Source organism: Alexandromys fortis, unplaced genomic scaffold, assembly GCF_014885135.2.
Source record: "Alexandromys fortis isolate MF-2015 unplaced genomic scaffold, M_Fortis_MF-2015_v1.1 scaffold_30, whole genome shotgun sequence".
Lineage (NCBI taxonomy): Eukaryota > Metazoa > Chordata > Mammalia > Rodentia > Cricetidae > Alexandromys > Alexandromys fortis.
The window spans coordinates 6,669,975-6,686,145 of NW_026067922.1; the positions used below are offsets into that span (position 1 = coordinate 6,669,975).

The 16,171-nt window shown below is 40.9% G+C and overlaps 1 long non-coding RNA gene across 1 annotated transcript; it reads right to left on the reverse strand.

The window, feature by feature from the left end:
• Window positions 1-482: 482 nt before the first annotated feature.
• LOC126501374 (uncharacterized) lies at window positions 483-15,212 on the reverse strand. The gene is made up of 2 exons (XR_007591659.1): window positions 15,123-15,212; window positions 483-2,520 (listed from the first exon to the last, which is right to left on the reverse strand). It is a non-coding gene; the product is annotated as an uncharacterized lncRNA (long non-coding RNA).
• Between the last annotated feature and the right edge of the window lie 959 nt (window positions 15,213-16,171).

Below are 16,171 nucleotides of genomic sequence, written 5' to 3' on the forward strand. Positions count from 1 at the left end.
CAGAGGGAGGAATTGGGGTTCAACCTGAAGATTCGAAAAGCAAAGCAGTCAGCTCTTACCTCAACCTCAGTCTGAAATGGCAGAACAAGACCATGACTGAGAGCTGTTTTCTTCTGTTTTATAATACTCTCCAGGGCTGGGATTAAAAGTGCACACCTCTGGGATTAAAGATAGGCACAACCAGGTTTCTATGGCAACTAGTGTAGCTACTGGAATTAAAGATGTGTGTTAACACTACCTGGTCTGTAAGGCTGACCAGTGGGGCTGTTTTACTCTCTTATCTTCTGGCAAACTTTATTTATTAAAATACAAAAGAAATGTCACTGCCAATAAAAGAATAAGGAAACAAAGGGACTCATTTGTTGAAGACTTTGTCCTTAGGTGGCGATGCTGTTAAGGAGTCATTTGTGTCATGAATGCACAACAATAACCTTTGGGTTGGTCTAGCGACTCTGAAACCATATGCTCAAGTAACACTGATCTCCATTGAACTGTTGTTTAATTTTTCAAGATTTTCCACAATAATGAAAGTTGGCTAAAACACTTGCAAACCACTCTTTCAACCCCAGCCCAACCTTACTTAATTCTTGGCTCTACAAGAACTATATGCACGTTTACAACATAGGGATCTCCCACAGCCAGTTCTGCTCTGGATCTTTAATAAAGACTTTAAAAACAGAGAGTATGCCATACCCTGGATCCTCCCATGTTGAGAAAGCACCCTTAAGCCTTGTTGCTTTGGTGTCAGTGCAATCCGACGCTCTGGAACATCTTCAAAGAGTCTCTGCTGCATTGCTGCTCTATGTCTGTTCTCGGGAGCCTGAGGACTAGATTGTCTTTCTTTGGGTTTTAAGGTCCTAAAAAGTTATTGTTTGCTTATGATTTTGATGGCATCTCAGAGTTAATTATCTGGGTCAACTTTCCTATGGACAATTTCAGTTTGTTTGCTTATTTTTACATATTTAAAATCTTTGTTATTTTTATTTTGAAATGTTTTCTGGATTTCAGTTTGAAATATTAATCTATTCCAAAGCAGTGGTCAGGAATTCCCGTTGTACTGTCTGTCCAATTACTTTTGATTTGACGCTGTTCCTATTCTTGTCTTATTACTATTCCTTTAGCCCTCATCCTTCTTCAGTCCTGCCATACTGTGTTTACATCTATCTACTATCCAATGGCAAACATTTAATTTGTTCTTCCTTTCTGAGATTGTCTTGACTTTTCTTCATTGTCTTTCATGAGTCCTATCAATTCTTACAATACTGAGTCCCAACTCCTTTCTTGGTTATTTTATGTGTTTATGGTTTAAATTTCTGACTTATTTGTCATCTCTTTGTTAGGTTTGAAGCATTTACTCTTTGGTTTTCTGGATGCATGCTGTTAATTTGGTTTTGTAAAAGAGCTCGGTTCAGATGAGATGTTTGATGTGATGATCTCTTTTGCAACTGTGCCTTTTCTTTTGTTGTTTTTTTTTTAATTGATTTTTATTGAACTCTACATTTTTCTCTACTCCCCTCCCTGGCTTTTCCCTCCCTCCCTTCAACCCTCCCCCAAGGTCCCCATGCTCCCAATTTTCTCAGGAGATCTTGTCTTTTCTTTTTCCCATGTAGATTAGATCCATGTATGTCTCTCTTAGGGTCATCATTGTTGTTTAAGTTCTCTGGGATTGTGGCTTGTAGGCTGGTTTTCTTTTCTTTATGTTTAAAAACCACCTATGGGAAGTACATGTGATAATTGTCTTTCTGTGTCTGGGTTATCTCACTTAAAATAATGTTTTCTAGCTCTATCAATTTTCCTGCAAAATTCAAGATGTCATTTTGTTCTGCTGTGTAATACTCCACTGTGTAAATGTACAACATTTTCCTTATCCGTACTTCAGTATTGGAGCATTTATGTTGTTTCCAGATTCTGGCTATGACAAACAATGCTGCTATGAACATAGTTGAGCACGTGTCCTTGTGGCACGATTGAGCATCCTTTGAATATGTACCCAAAAGTGGTATGACTTGGTCTTGAGGAAGGTTGTTTCCTAATTTTCTGAGAAATCATCACACTGACATCCAAAGGGGCTGTACCAGCTTGCATTCCCACCAGCAATGTAGAAGTGTTCCCTTTTCTCCATAACCTCTCCAGCCTAAGTTGTCATCAGTGTTTTTGATCTTGGCCCTTCTTACAAGTGTAAGATGGAATCTCAGAGTTGTTTTGATTTGCATTTCTCTGATGGCTAACAATGTTGAACAGTTCCTTAAGTGTCTTTCAGCCGTTTTAGATTCCTCTGATGAGAGTTTTCTCTTTAGGTCTGTATTCCATTTTTTTTTTATTGGATTACTTGTTCTTTTGATGACCAATTTCTTGAGTTCTTTGTGTATTTTGGAAATGAGCCCTCTATCTGATGTGGGGTTAGTGTTCCTCTTCCTACAGAGCTAGATATTTCCTTCCTTACAGTTATGACATGGGAGTTTGCTCAAGCTTGCCCTCTTCTGTTTCTTCAGTGAAGTGAAGATTCTTGAAACGATGATGCTGACAATGTTAAGGGAGAGAAACGGGGTTAGCATGTTGTCATTCTCACAGGAAACTGTGTCCCTCTGGCACGCATTGGGTAGCATATAGAAAGACAATATTTGGACACTGTTGGGAACACTGGCATGTTAGACACAATCAAGAAATCTACTAAATAAATAAAGTAAATCTATTGTAAAATGAGTTAACCATAAATATGAGTTGAGAGAAAATAAAAAATAGAATAAGATCAACCAAACAGTATCATTTATCCAAATTACCAGCTTTATACTGAACCATTTGAGAAATTATATCAATAAATTGTTGATATGGAAGCCTTTGAAAATGCAAATGGGCAAAAGAAATAAAATCCAGAGAAAACAAGAGACAGTTTTTATATAAACTCATCATAATAATACCTGGGGAGATAAAAATTAATCCAAATGTTTGCAACGAAGGCTACATAGAATAAAGACATAGTTAATATTAACTTTTGGTAAGTTCCTGTTGTGGATCCTCAGAGGCGCCACACAAAATTCATAATCCAACTTTGCTGAGTAGTAGCAAGAATTGTGTGAAGAACCAGGCCTGCCCAAGTGTAACTAATTCAATACCTCCACTAATACTCAGCCTGAGCGCTCCATACTGTGTGTGTACTCCTTTTTTCCAAGTCAATTTTTGGTGTCTGATAGAGATCCGGTTACTGTGGCAACTAACATGGCCTTTCCAAGATGATAGGTGAGTCTGAACTGCACGATACAAACTGCCATTGCTGGTTTTTGCCTGATTTCCCACGAGCACAAATTCATGCTCTGTGGGGAGTAAAGACGATACGATGATTTCCACGCTCTCATTTTCTATGTCAGCTCTGGGGCCCTCTGCATTTATCTCCATAAGCAACCAAACACAGTAAAAAAAAAAAAAAGTTTTTGAGAATAAAATGTAGAGAACAAAATATTTTATGATTTGTTTCTAAGGCTGTCTTCTTCAATCTGTCCCATCTTTCCTCCATTGCTTACTTCTGTTATAAAGGTATATAACTGAAACATTCAATACTTCATAGAACTGACGAGAACTTGCCAATGAAAAAACTAACTAGACTCTATCTTAAGTATTAAGATGGAGAGGAATACAGAAGTGAGACCTCAGACACGGGACATCCCACTGTCTTTCAGAAGAGAAATTGCTTCAGAACAAGATTTATTCACACCCTAGAAGTTTGGATGAGAGTCAGCTAGAGTAGTGGGGAGGACAAGATCTGCGGGACAGTGGGAAACCTGACTCCAGGAACAGGAGACCATATGAGCAATTGAGGTGTTTAAATTGACTGGAGATAGAAGCCCTCAACCCCAGAGGGAGAAGGCAAAGCTAGGATGGTGCCCTCACCACCAGGACCCCACAGCACTTTCTTTTGCTGTCCTTCAAACACGATAAGCACATTTGCACTTGGCAACGTTGTTCCTGTGCTGTGCCTATCACATAGCCATGCATTCCTACCCCCTTTCATCCATGTGTCTTCTCAACACTGCTCCTACAGGCAACCTTCTTGAGTACCACGCATCATGCCTGCCATGGTGGGCTTTGTATTCTTCCTCACTCTTGTTGTGCCACCCTCACTGTTTTCCACTGTTGTACATACTCATTTGACTCTTTAGTGGTGGACTTTACTACGATAGACACTTTACTTTTTCATTGTTCTGTCTTTAGAACTTAGAATTTTACATAGTAATTGTTATTTACAGTTGATTATATTGTCCTGCTTTAGTTTTGTTTTTCTCAATTTGACTCAAGCTAGGGTTATCTGGGAAGATGATCCTTAATTGAGAAAATACTCCATTAGATTGCTGGTTGACAAGTCAGTGGGACTCTTTAATTAATAACTGATGTGGGAGGGCCTAGCCTACTCTATACAGTTCCACCTCTGGGCATGTGGCCCTGGAGTATATAAGGGAAGTGAAAGACCAGGATAAATTCAGAACCCTCTAGCAGAAAGAGTAGAGCCAAAAAAAAAAAAAAAATCTAGCAGAGAGAGAAGAACCAAAAATCTAAGTTAGCCAGTTCAGTGACTCTTTTTCTAGAACTAGCTGATCATAAAGTTAGATTATAATCTTGAGAATAATCATGAGAAACAAGGAGTTACCTTCTTGTGATTATCACTAATATTTTCGGGATTTTCCAATGACGCCCTCCCTACCCCCTTTGGGTTATTGGGTTATGGTTTCTTCCCTTAAATACCCCTTCTTCCAGCTATTCGGGGTCAAATTCTACCCCTGCATGGGAAATAAATTTGGCCCCAGTGCACTGGTTCCTATCCTGTCAATAAACCTCGTGTGATTACAGCAAGGACGGTCTCTCATGAGTTCCTGGGGGATCATGATATCCCGAAACTTGAGTGAGAGTCTTCCTACCCCAGGGGTCTTTCAGAAGTATATATAAGGAAGCAGATTGAGCAAGCTACATGGAGGAAAGGAGTAAACAGTGTCCTCCACGATCTGCTTCAATTCCTGCTTCCAGGTTTCTGCCTTGAGTTTGTGCCCTTACTTTCTATCTTTGATGCTCTGTAAGCTAGAAAGTTAAATAAACCCTTTTCTCACCAAGTTGCTTTTGCCCACAGTCCTTATCCCAGTAGGAAGCAAACTCAGACCTATGCGAATGGCTGATGAACTTGACTATAAGCAGTTGGGAGTTTATCTAAGTGAAACTGGATGGGCTTGGTAGTGATACGAAGTAGACTAGCATGCTATCCTTTGTGTTTTAGATTTCACTCAAAGTGGAGCTTGGATTAGAAGTAGCAGACCACAGAGAGAGAGCAGCCAGTTCAGAGCATGTGTGACTGACTGAACAGGAGCAGCATGAGAGATGTGCCTCTTGATGTCTTTCTTGAAAGAACACAATAGAGGGCAGTTACTATACAACTGCAAAGAAACGAAAACATAAGAGATTAAGACCTGAGTCGGTGGTAGACTATTATGACAAAATGCCCATTTTCTGAGTTTTAGTGATTAAATAGTTAGGGCTTATACAAATAGAGAGGTGGCATCAAGAGACTCCTGGGTCACAGTCTGGGCTCCCTTCTGATTAACTGCAACCAGGGAGCCTAGACACTTGGTGGGATGTGCCTCAGTGAGACGGGTAGGCTCCGGGGTATACCTGGCTGGCCATGGCCTATCTACCCTCCTGACATCCGGCAGAGGTTATTAGATGGGGGGGGGATGGGTCATTGCGAAGGTGGTCAGTGCCTACTGCGGCTTAAGAGGGTCATTACCTAAAGAGTGAGCCTGTCTGTTAAGGGTCCATGGCCTCACCATATGTAATGATCAAGCGAGTCATGGGATGTCCTCTCGGAGGCCGCCACCTGCGAGAGCCTGGAAGGAGTTCCTTGCCAGTTATCTTTTCCTCGCTAGATGAGCCCTCCAAGCTTCCAGGGTTCTGGGTAGGTGTGGAGATTCTTCATAGCTTGGAGTCAAGGTGTCCCAAGGTGGAGCAGTGTCCGAGATCTGTCCCCTACAGCCCCGTCTCCGCTCCACTCCCAGCTCCACTCAGCACTGCCTCCTGGGCCTTTATTGCCCATAGGAAACAGGTAATCGTTTTGCTTCTCCACCCCAAAGGGTGATGCCCTGTACCTGAGTCCTATGCTTAGCTCTGCCTTCCAATCCCAGTCTAAGCAGCAGCAAAGCCCATCTGGCATGGCCGCCTGGCCCAGACTGAGCTTGACTCTTGAGAATTTGGCACTGTGAGCCGAAAAGCTCCAGACCTTCGGGTTCCAGGGCTTGAACTGAAGTCCTACTGAGTCCCCATGATTCTGGGCCACGGCCTGTGCCTGCCCAAGCCACACATGCGACCCCTGTGTTGGTTTCATGGTTTCATCTGCCCAGCCCCTGCAGCTGTGCTTGGTTCTACCTGCCCCGACTGGCAACGATGCCCTCAACATCACCCCTTCTGCCAGTATTTTGGGATACAAGTAAAGGAAGCACAATCTCCACTGCAGCCATCACCAACCTCAAGGGTTCCCCTCAAATTTTAGGGACCTCAACTCAGGATGAATCAGGATTCTTGGCTTCATCACTGTAAAGAATTTGAGGACTACAAAAGATTGGAGCTTTTATTAAAGTTTTTTTTTTTTCTGTTTTTCAAGACAGGGTGTCTTTGTGTAGCCTTGGCTGTCCTGGAACTAGCTCTTTGTAGACCAGGCTGGTCTGAAACTCAGAGAGATCCGCCTGCCTCTGCCTCCGGAGTGCTGGGATTAAAGGCATGTGCCACCACTGCCTGGTTTACTAAAGAGTTTTTTATATAGGGCTTAGGCAAGAGGATTGGAAGAAAAAGAGGTGCTCAGAGAAAGTAAGTCATGCTCAAGTGTGGGTGCGGGCCCTCGAGGGACAGACACAACTCATTGTTTTTGCAAGGCATATACAGGATTCGGGTGGAGCTAAAAGCCACTGTCTTATCACTGGGTGGTTCCCGAGAGGCACTGGACAAGCTTACGCTGGGTGCACAGGGCACAGGAAAGCCCAGTAGGCACATAATGTACAGGAAAGCAGGACACCTTCTCTGTAGCCTTGTTTGAGACTCTGGTATTCTGAGGTCTATGGAGCCTTCAAGAAGAAGATCATGGCTAACTGAAGTAGGTGACTTGGGTGGAATTTTGAAGGTTATGCCCATTTTGGGTTCTGACTGTGTCTCTGTAAGGTCCTGCCACCATGAACTATTCTCCATTTGACATGATGCATTGAGATGCCCCTGAAACGAAGAGCCAAAATGAATCCTTCTGCCCTCAAGTCGCTTCTGTCAAATATTTTTGACAGAGTGACAAGAATATGAACCAACACATGTGAGGAAGAAAAGCTAGGCAGCCAGTCTAGACCTTAATGGATAAAAGGTCAATGTTAAGAATGAGACAGGTTAGGAGTTGGCCAACTGGACCTTTATCTGAGGCACAGGGAAGCCACTCAGGGACAATCATCAAAGCAGACACACAATCCAATTTACTTAAAGCATGATTCTGGTTATTGGGAAAGACTTTAAAGGAAATAGATATTATATTGAGAGCTCTTTTAGCAACCCCACAGATAAATGATGTTCGAATTGAGCTTGTAGCAAAAGATACCATTTGAAGAATATTTCAAACACTTGATCAAAAAAAAAAAAAAATACTGGGCACGTTCCATGCACTAATTCTTTAAAACAACAGTGAGACAAATGAATTGTTTTCATCACTAGGGGGAGTGACCAAACTTCACTCTTACAAAGAATTTTCAAGTGTCTTTTTTTTGGGGGGGGGGGGTAATCTACTATCAAGATTGTAGGGAATTGGAAAAGGGGAGCCATAATAGGTTCAAATTTTGAACCTGTAATCAGCCATCTTTAGTGACAAGAAAAGGGACCCACTAAAAGCATTAGGAGCCTCAACAGTTCACTTATAAACTCATTATCAGATCACAAAGAGCTGCTCTCAGGAGCTGTCTGGCAGCTCTAGAGCACACCGTGCGTGTCTTCAAATGCTAATCAAGCACTCACTTCCTCCGACTTTGCCCCCTTTATTGCTGATAAATGCTGCAGCTCCCACAATGCAATACAGAATGGTGCTTGATAACATTTTATCAATTCCCCACTGAGAGACAAATAGCCGGAGTAACTAAATTTGAATCCGTGTACAGTCTGTACAGACCTGTCTCGGTGGAGAGAAGTGAAAAATCAGACACTCTTTATGAGATTTATTTTTCCTGCCTTATTTTTAACTGGTGACTCAAAATTACACTCTGAAGACATCATTTGGAGTTCAGCGTTTGCTAGCACCTTTTCTAGCCCATTCCACTGTCTGTGCACATACTCAATTAAGCACAATAAAGCACCTTGATGGTTAATGGCATACTACATTGGAGAGATAGAGGGAGAGAAACTGAGATAATGTTGTCTAACACAGGAAAGAATGCTGCAAAAGATGGGAAGTTGCCCTACATTGCCTGTAGCAGCAACAGAACATGGATGATTTACTTCAAAACCAGGAGAAAAACCCATATCCAGGTTTACTCAGTAAAGTGATTTCTTCATCCTGAGGAAATAGCTTATAGGTATGGCTTTTTCTGAAAATCTTCTAGAACTTTGGGTATGTTGGGTGTTAGCAGTTATGAAAAAAGGGGATTTGGGACCCATGTGGTAAAGCTACTTTGGACATTTGAATGACAAAAAAAATACCCAATGTCTTGTTTCTTGCATGTTCCATTGGGAACTGTACGGAATGTCTCCTGAACTGGTATTTCTAAAGGAATTCCATCAGTCTGTCTTAGGTAACATCAAATGGCGTGATAACGAGCCAGAAAATATCCAGGGCTGAAACCTGGCCACAGCACCTCATCCTTCTCAGCCCAGTGCCCACTTACAAGCAATTCCTCACCGGGCATCGGTCCATCCTTCATTAGCTTTTGTTCCACACTATTGTTTCCAAGACTCCTGCATTATAAAGAGATACTTCTTTATTGCAAAGTGTATCTTCCTAAACCTTGAGGGTGTTTTCCAATGGTCTTTGGCAGCACTAAGGATCTCTAAGTCAAGGGTCCCCAGCAGAGACATGATCCCAATATGTGTGCCCAGCCATGGGAGTACCTTCTTCTTGCCCAAGAGCTCAGAGGACAAAAGAAACTCACTGCAAGCTTGAAGCCCCTTCTTTCACACATGCTATGAGTAAGACAGCCTTGTGTGTGCCTCTGAACCATGTGTGTCATAGTTTCCATTAACAACTGTGATGTAGTTGCAGGGGTGAAATCTCACCTGCTGCTCAATTCTTGATAGAGCTGGCCCCGGGGATGAATTAAATGGAAAAAAAAAACTCTCCTCCAGACCTATAGATGCATGTAATAGAGCTCTGTTCTGCCCACTTGATCATGTAAAGGTATATAAAGGAGAAGTAATTTTTCCAAATCCCTGTATGGAAATGGTATATCACTATCCCAAAATAAAGATAACATGTGGAATCAGGTCAAATCACACAATATTGCTGCTTAATAGCTTCAGTCAATGTTTAGATGCTGGCTCTATAGCAAATGAGGTCAATGGGTCTATGACATGGGGTAGTTGAAAAGTTTGAATGGAATAAGAACATTATCAAGGAATAGCAAGGTACTCAGAATCATCAGGAACCTTTAGTCTTTTTTTCTTTCTTTGGGGCAAAAGTCAGTTGTATGAGGTCACTCAAGATTTGAGCTCTTGTTTTCCAATGAAATTTGAAAGTTTTCCTAGTCTTCCTTTGCTGGATCCAGGTCTCCTGTCTAGGCTTCTATTCTTTCTTCAGAAGAAACAGAGGAAGGGTCCCTGAGCAGCACATTACAGTGGGGAGGGTTTGAGAGAGATGCTGTGAGAACTGATCCAGCTTTTTAACCTGCACATGGTCCAGCTACAAATGACTTCTGCCTGAGTCTGTTTCCTTCAGCTTTTAAGAATGAGTCATTTAATTTCTCTCGGTCCTTTGGTATAAATGGGATTAAACAGATTAATTTGCATCATTAAGGTGTTAAGTGTATTAATTAAGAATGCTGCTACTTCACAGTATTTCCCTGGCCAAATCCCAATGTGAGCAGGACTCACATTGAATTTCAAGTATGACATTTTTTTAATCCTTCTCTCTCTGTCTTTTTTGAATAGAGGAGGGCAGTGATTCTGCCAATTCTGAGACATGTTCCAACAGTTTTACCTGGAGATAAACCTTGACTCTGTAGGTTCTAAACACAGATTAGTTCTGTATAAGAGTGAAATTCACTGTTGGTGTTCATGTTTTGGATAAGACCACACATATCACTCTGGTCCTCTTTGATTTCATACTCTTAAGAAAAACAAGAACTCCCTAAAATTAATACAATGGAATTAAATGCCATATTTTATGTGACTTGCACATTAAAGTGTAGAACTTTAACAAGGAAAGATAAACAGTTGGTAAGAAGTTAGAGAGGTTAGAATTTCTCTAAGATTCTGAAAGCAGATAGCCAGGCTAAAAACAAATCTTCTGGTTGTGGAGTGTGATAATTTCTTCAAAAGGAGCAGCAACAACACCGAAGCTGAAATGTTGTTCCCTTATTTCTTCTTCTAGTCAAGTGTAGTGGCAGATATCCTAGACTGGTAGAGAAGATTTAGGTTGTATCAAGAGCCAAAGTGAGCTGAGAAAAATCAATGAACCTAACCTCAGTGTAGGTGCCAGAGATTCAAGAATAGTTTGAGACCTAATTCTGAACCTTGAGAAGTCGGTAGTCAAAGTAACAAAACCACATGTTGGGTACAGTGATCAACAAAGAGTAGAGAACTTTACTGATTGTCCATGATTTGCCTAGATTCTCCTCCAAAGAGAACCCAAAGAAGAAATCATGTTCTCTGTGGCAAAGATGCTCAGAAAGAACTTTACAGAAGCGAATTGTGTGGTGGAAGAAGGAGGGTCTAGTGGTTTGAATGAGGATGACCACAGTAGGCTCACAGATGTGAGTGCTTGGCACTATTTAAAAGCATTAGCAAGTATGGCCTTGTTGAAGAAGTGTGTCATTATGGCATGAGATTTTAGGGTTCACAAGCCCATGTCTAGTCCAGAGTCTCTGTTTTTCTACTGCTTGCTGATCTGGATATAGAACTCTCAGCTACTTCTGCAGCACCATGTTATGTCTGCCTGTGCGCTGCTGTGCTCCCTACCATGATGATAATGGACTAAACCTCTGAAACTGTAAGCCAGCCCCAATTAAATACTTTCTTTTGTAAGAATTACCTTGGTCATGGTGTCTTCTCACACTAATAAAACACTTACTAAGACCGAGAAAGAAAGAATTTATTTTCTCACTAAGAGTAAATGTTATATGCTATTTTTCACAGCTTTGTTCTTAACATGTGACATATCTGTATATTTTAAATATGTATAATTTGACTGATTTGGAAAGTTGCAGAAACCTAAGAAACTCACACAATGATCAAATTAATAAACACAGCCATTATTTCTGAAAGTTTCTTTTTAAGACTGTGTGTGTGTGTATATATATATATATATGCATGTATGTGTGATGTTTTAGTATGTTTTTGTGAGAAGAAGACTGTTACATGAATCTTTCAAGGACACAGCACAGCTCTATGAACTACTGACTCTATTGCATCAGGGATCTTAGACATCTTCATTAGGAGTAGCTGAAACTTGACATCCATTGAGCAGCAAAGCCCCCAAGGCCAGTTACCATTCTTCATTCCTAGGAATCTAATTTTAGACATCTCACATAAGTGGAATTATTTGATATTTATCATTATGCAACTAGTTTATGTTAGGTAGCACAATGCCTCCAAGCTTTACCACTATTATAATGACTACTATCCAAAAATAAAACAAAAAAAAGATAAATATTGGTAAGGTTGCACACAAAAGAGCCCCTTGAGCACTGCTGGTGGAGGTGTGAGATGATGTGGCAGCTGGAGAAAATAATTTTGCTCCTCAACGGAACTGAAATAGGGTCTCTATCTGCCTGCCAATCTCATTTAAATAATAGAGGAGGTTTGTAGTCTCCTTGTGCCTTGTGATACTGTGTTTCCTTAGATCCCTGGGAGGCCTGCTCTGATCTGGGGAAGAGGGGAGTGGAGGGGAAACTGGGAGGAGTGAAAGGAGGGGAAACTGCCATTGTATTATATGAGAGAAGAAGAAAGAGGAAGAAAAGAAGGAAGAAGGGAGGGAGGGAGGGAAGGAAGGAGGGAAGGCGGAAGGGAAAGAGGAAAGGAAGGAGGGAGAGAGGGAACGAGGGAGGAAGGGAAGGAGGGAGAGAAGAAAGGTAGGTTGGTTGGCTGAAATTGCAGAGAAATATTTTCATCATCGCATTCAATGCAACATTATTTCACTAGTATAATGTGGAAAGAACCTAGTGACCATTGCCAGAAAAGTGGATTAAGAAAACAACACACATTGTTTTTCTACAATGCAATACTACTCTGTCTCTAAACACATATATGCAATTTAACTCTACAGTGTGTGTGTGTGTGTGTGTGTGTGTGTGTGTGTGTGTGTGTATGAAGATGGTTTTTAAGAATTGGTCCTTTACCAAAGAATGGATAAGGGAAATGGTACATTTACACAATGGAGCACTACACAGCAGAAAAAAAATGACATCTTGAAATTTGCAGGCAAATGGATGGAACTAGAAAACATGTTGAGTGAGGTAACCCAGACCCAGAAAGACAATTATCATATGTACTCACTCTTAAGTGGTTTTTTAAACATAAAGCAAAGAAAACCAGCCTACAAATCACAATCCCAGAGAACCTAGACAACAATGAGGACCCTAAGAGAGACACAGATGAATTTAATCTACATGGGAAGTAGAAAAAGACAAGATCTCCTGAGTAAATTGGGAGCATGGGGACGATGAGAGAGGGTTGAAGGGAAGGGGAGAGACAGGGAGGGGAGCAGAGAAAAATGTATAGCTCAATAAAATAAAATAAAAATAACAAAAAGAAAAAAGAATTGGTCTATTAGAAATAATAACTGTTTGAGAATGTCATACATGCATTTAACATGTTTTGATTGTCGGAGTTCATGAATGTGGATCCAGTCTACCTTGACAAAAGGTCAGAGTTTCAGGCCTATTCTTGCTCATTCAAGGTTAGGACAGGAGTTTTGCCCCAGGATATGGCTACCTGCAGGATGCTTGGCCTATGGCATGGCCACTGCATGTCCTGCCTAAACAGCAGAATATGTAACTCAGTGTATAGTTACTTGATATTTCAGGTATTAAAGAGGTAATTTTTCTGTTTGTTCTTTGTATCATGGTAAAGCAGTCTTTTGCCTTCTCTCCCCACCCTTTTGGATTGGGGCACTCAAAGCATATGGAAAATAAATGTGGGCAGATTCAGTATCCACTGGGTTGCCCTCCTGACAATTCTGTGTTTCTGTCCTTTTCTTCTGTATATCTGGTATTTTTCTGCCTAACATTTTTAATCCATACATCCCTGCACTGGAACGTAAGAACCCGCCAAGGCTGGACCCCAACAGATGTCACTCTAATATGAGACCTCGATATTTGATTAGGTCTGTTCCTCAACACCCCTCCTCAGCTTCTCTTTCATCATCCTGCCATTATGGATGCTAGAAACAGTCTGCTATGAGTACTAAGTTAATGCCTATAGTTCTTGAAGAAATTCCTGGAACATACAATGTACTTGGAAATGATAGGGTGTCATCAAATTATCAACATCTTCTTCACTGACTTCTTACTGAATAATTTCCTTCAGTTTACCAACCACTACTGTCTAATAGAGACACTGCTAATTCAAGTGTCCATTGACACTAAATTTTTTTCTCTTAAGCATGGATTAGGTTTGGGTATTGGATACCAGCCAGGATCCAAGAGCCAGTTAAGAAAGACTTTTGGTGACTTCTCAGTCTTTCTTTCTTCTTGATGAAAGAAACAAGAAAGCCCATGCCTCCTTCCCAGATTGGTAAACAAGAACCTAAAATTTGCAACCATGGCAGCACTGTTGGTTCAGGAAGAGAGAGGTACCAACATCCCAGTACTTGGTAACTGCAGGGTCACCTACTTGGCAATCCTCATGGCCTCTTCGTTATGTGACATAGCTCTGCATGGAAAGATGTTTTTAGGGCATCAACTCTAATGGCTCCTAAAAAATGAGGCTCTACCCAAGCACCTCAAACCACCAGGTACTGTGCATTTAACCACCTTGCTTAAAATTACTACAAATGTAGTGTTTGTAAACTGATTTTGATCTATCACCCGTGTATTGAAATGGAACTGCAGAGATCAATTTACCTTCTATATTTTTAGATCCTCGTGCCTTAGAGGAGAAAAAGAATCAAGGCTCAGAAGTCCCGCCCACTTCTGTGTGTGTTCACACTGCTTAATAGCTGGATGACACGGGCGAGATACTTAACCCATCAGAACTTAATGATGCTTATTAAAATTTGCTACACACAAGGTTATAATAAAGTTAAAGGTCACATGTGATAGAGGTTTATAAATAGAAGAATAAATGTACAACTAAAGGAAAAATATATGTTCATGGGTAACAAGGTTTTCACAGCAGCTCCTTGTCACTATTATTAAAGTGATGCAAAGTCCTCAGTTAAGGAAAGCATTGAACTTTCCAGGTTCAATTGACAAAAGGCTCCAGCAGCATGGCCCTGCTAAGTTTATTTTCCTAGAGTACTAACTTTCGATTTCCTAATAAATGCTGGCAAGGATATGAAGAAAACGGCATGCGTGCTCTGTCGGTGGGAGTGCGAATTAGTCCATCCATGAAGAAATGTGGGGAATAGCATGGGGGTTACTAAAAATAGAGCCATTGTATAATTCTGCTATCCCACTCCTGGGTAATAGCCAAAGCAAACGCACTCAGCCTGAAAAGGCGGTCCCCGCATACCCATGTTCGTTATGGTACCACTCAAAGACGCTCAAACATGACTCATCCCAACAACAGATGAATGAAGAAAGTATTCTATATTTGTATACAGGACTATAAGTCAGCCATAAAGAAAAAAAATGAAATCCTGTCCTTTGTGCCAAAGACGATGGAACAGGAGGACATTTTGTTCAGTGAAATGAGGACAGAATAGAAAGACAAATGCCATATTTTCCCCCTTGTATGCGGAAGCTAAAAATACTAACCTGGGAGGAGACCAGTGGTCAGTATGAGCTGGAAAGGATTCCAGAGGTGGAAGCTGGGGGAGCCTAGCACAGGAGTGTGGCAGAACACGATCAGCACGCACTGCATGCGTGTGTGGGAACACCAACCTGAATCCTGTTGACATGAATATTTCGCATTAAACATTTGGTTTCAAAAACATAGATTTATCTCACTTTTCTTGGCACTATGGAGAGCTTTATTTTTCCAGTGGATTCTGTTAGAAGTGCTTATTCCTGCAAGAGAAAGGGTCAGATTTAAGAGGCAGTACTAGATCAAAGGAAAAAATGCATAGTCACTCCTAGTTCACAGGCCAACAGAAATCCACTTTTTAAAACCTACCCTGTCTCTAGCTCTTTGCTGTGTTTCTTATTTTTAAAAGTCCCAATCCTGTCACATGACTGGATAAAGGGACATAGAGGGCAGACCTTCTGTCCGCATCTGCATTTCTTCACCAGACACACAGATCAGATTCATCTACTATCATATCTTCTTTATTCTTGTCTGCGTCCCAGAGGAAGACGCTATTCCTGATCAAATATATACCACTTAAGCCCTCCCAAGGGAAGGGTAGAGAACAAACAGCACCCCACACATAGCTAGTAAGTGAATCAATTAGACTTACTTAAGATCAACCAGTCATTGTAGCCTGTGACTCTAGCTGTTCTAATTGTAGTCCTCTAAGCAGGGCCAGCAGTTAATGATGCGATCCAATCTCTTCTTCTGATTTATATTATCCATTGAAATTTCGGCAAACCCTTGTTGGCTACCAAAAAACCATTGTAAATATAACAGTATCTGTTGATTCAGGTGTAGGTTCAGTGTGGTCTGTAAAGATAACCAACTACATGGCCAAATACACTGTGAAGTCCACACAGAAATCACATGTACCTTATTTATTGGAAGAAATACCATGAACTTATTCTTATCCATTAACCTTTACTTTAGAAGTAGTTGTGACAAGAAGCTCTGTCTATGTAAAGAGAAAAGCAAACAAAAATAACCCAAATCATGTAGTATTACTTTATTTAAT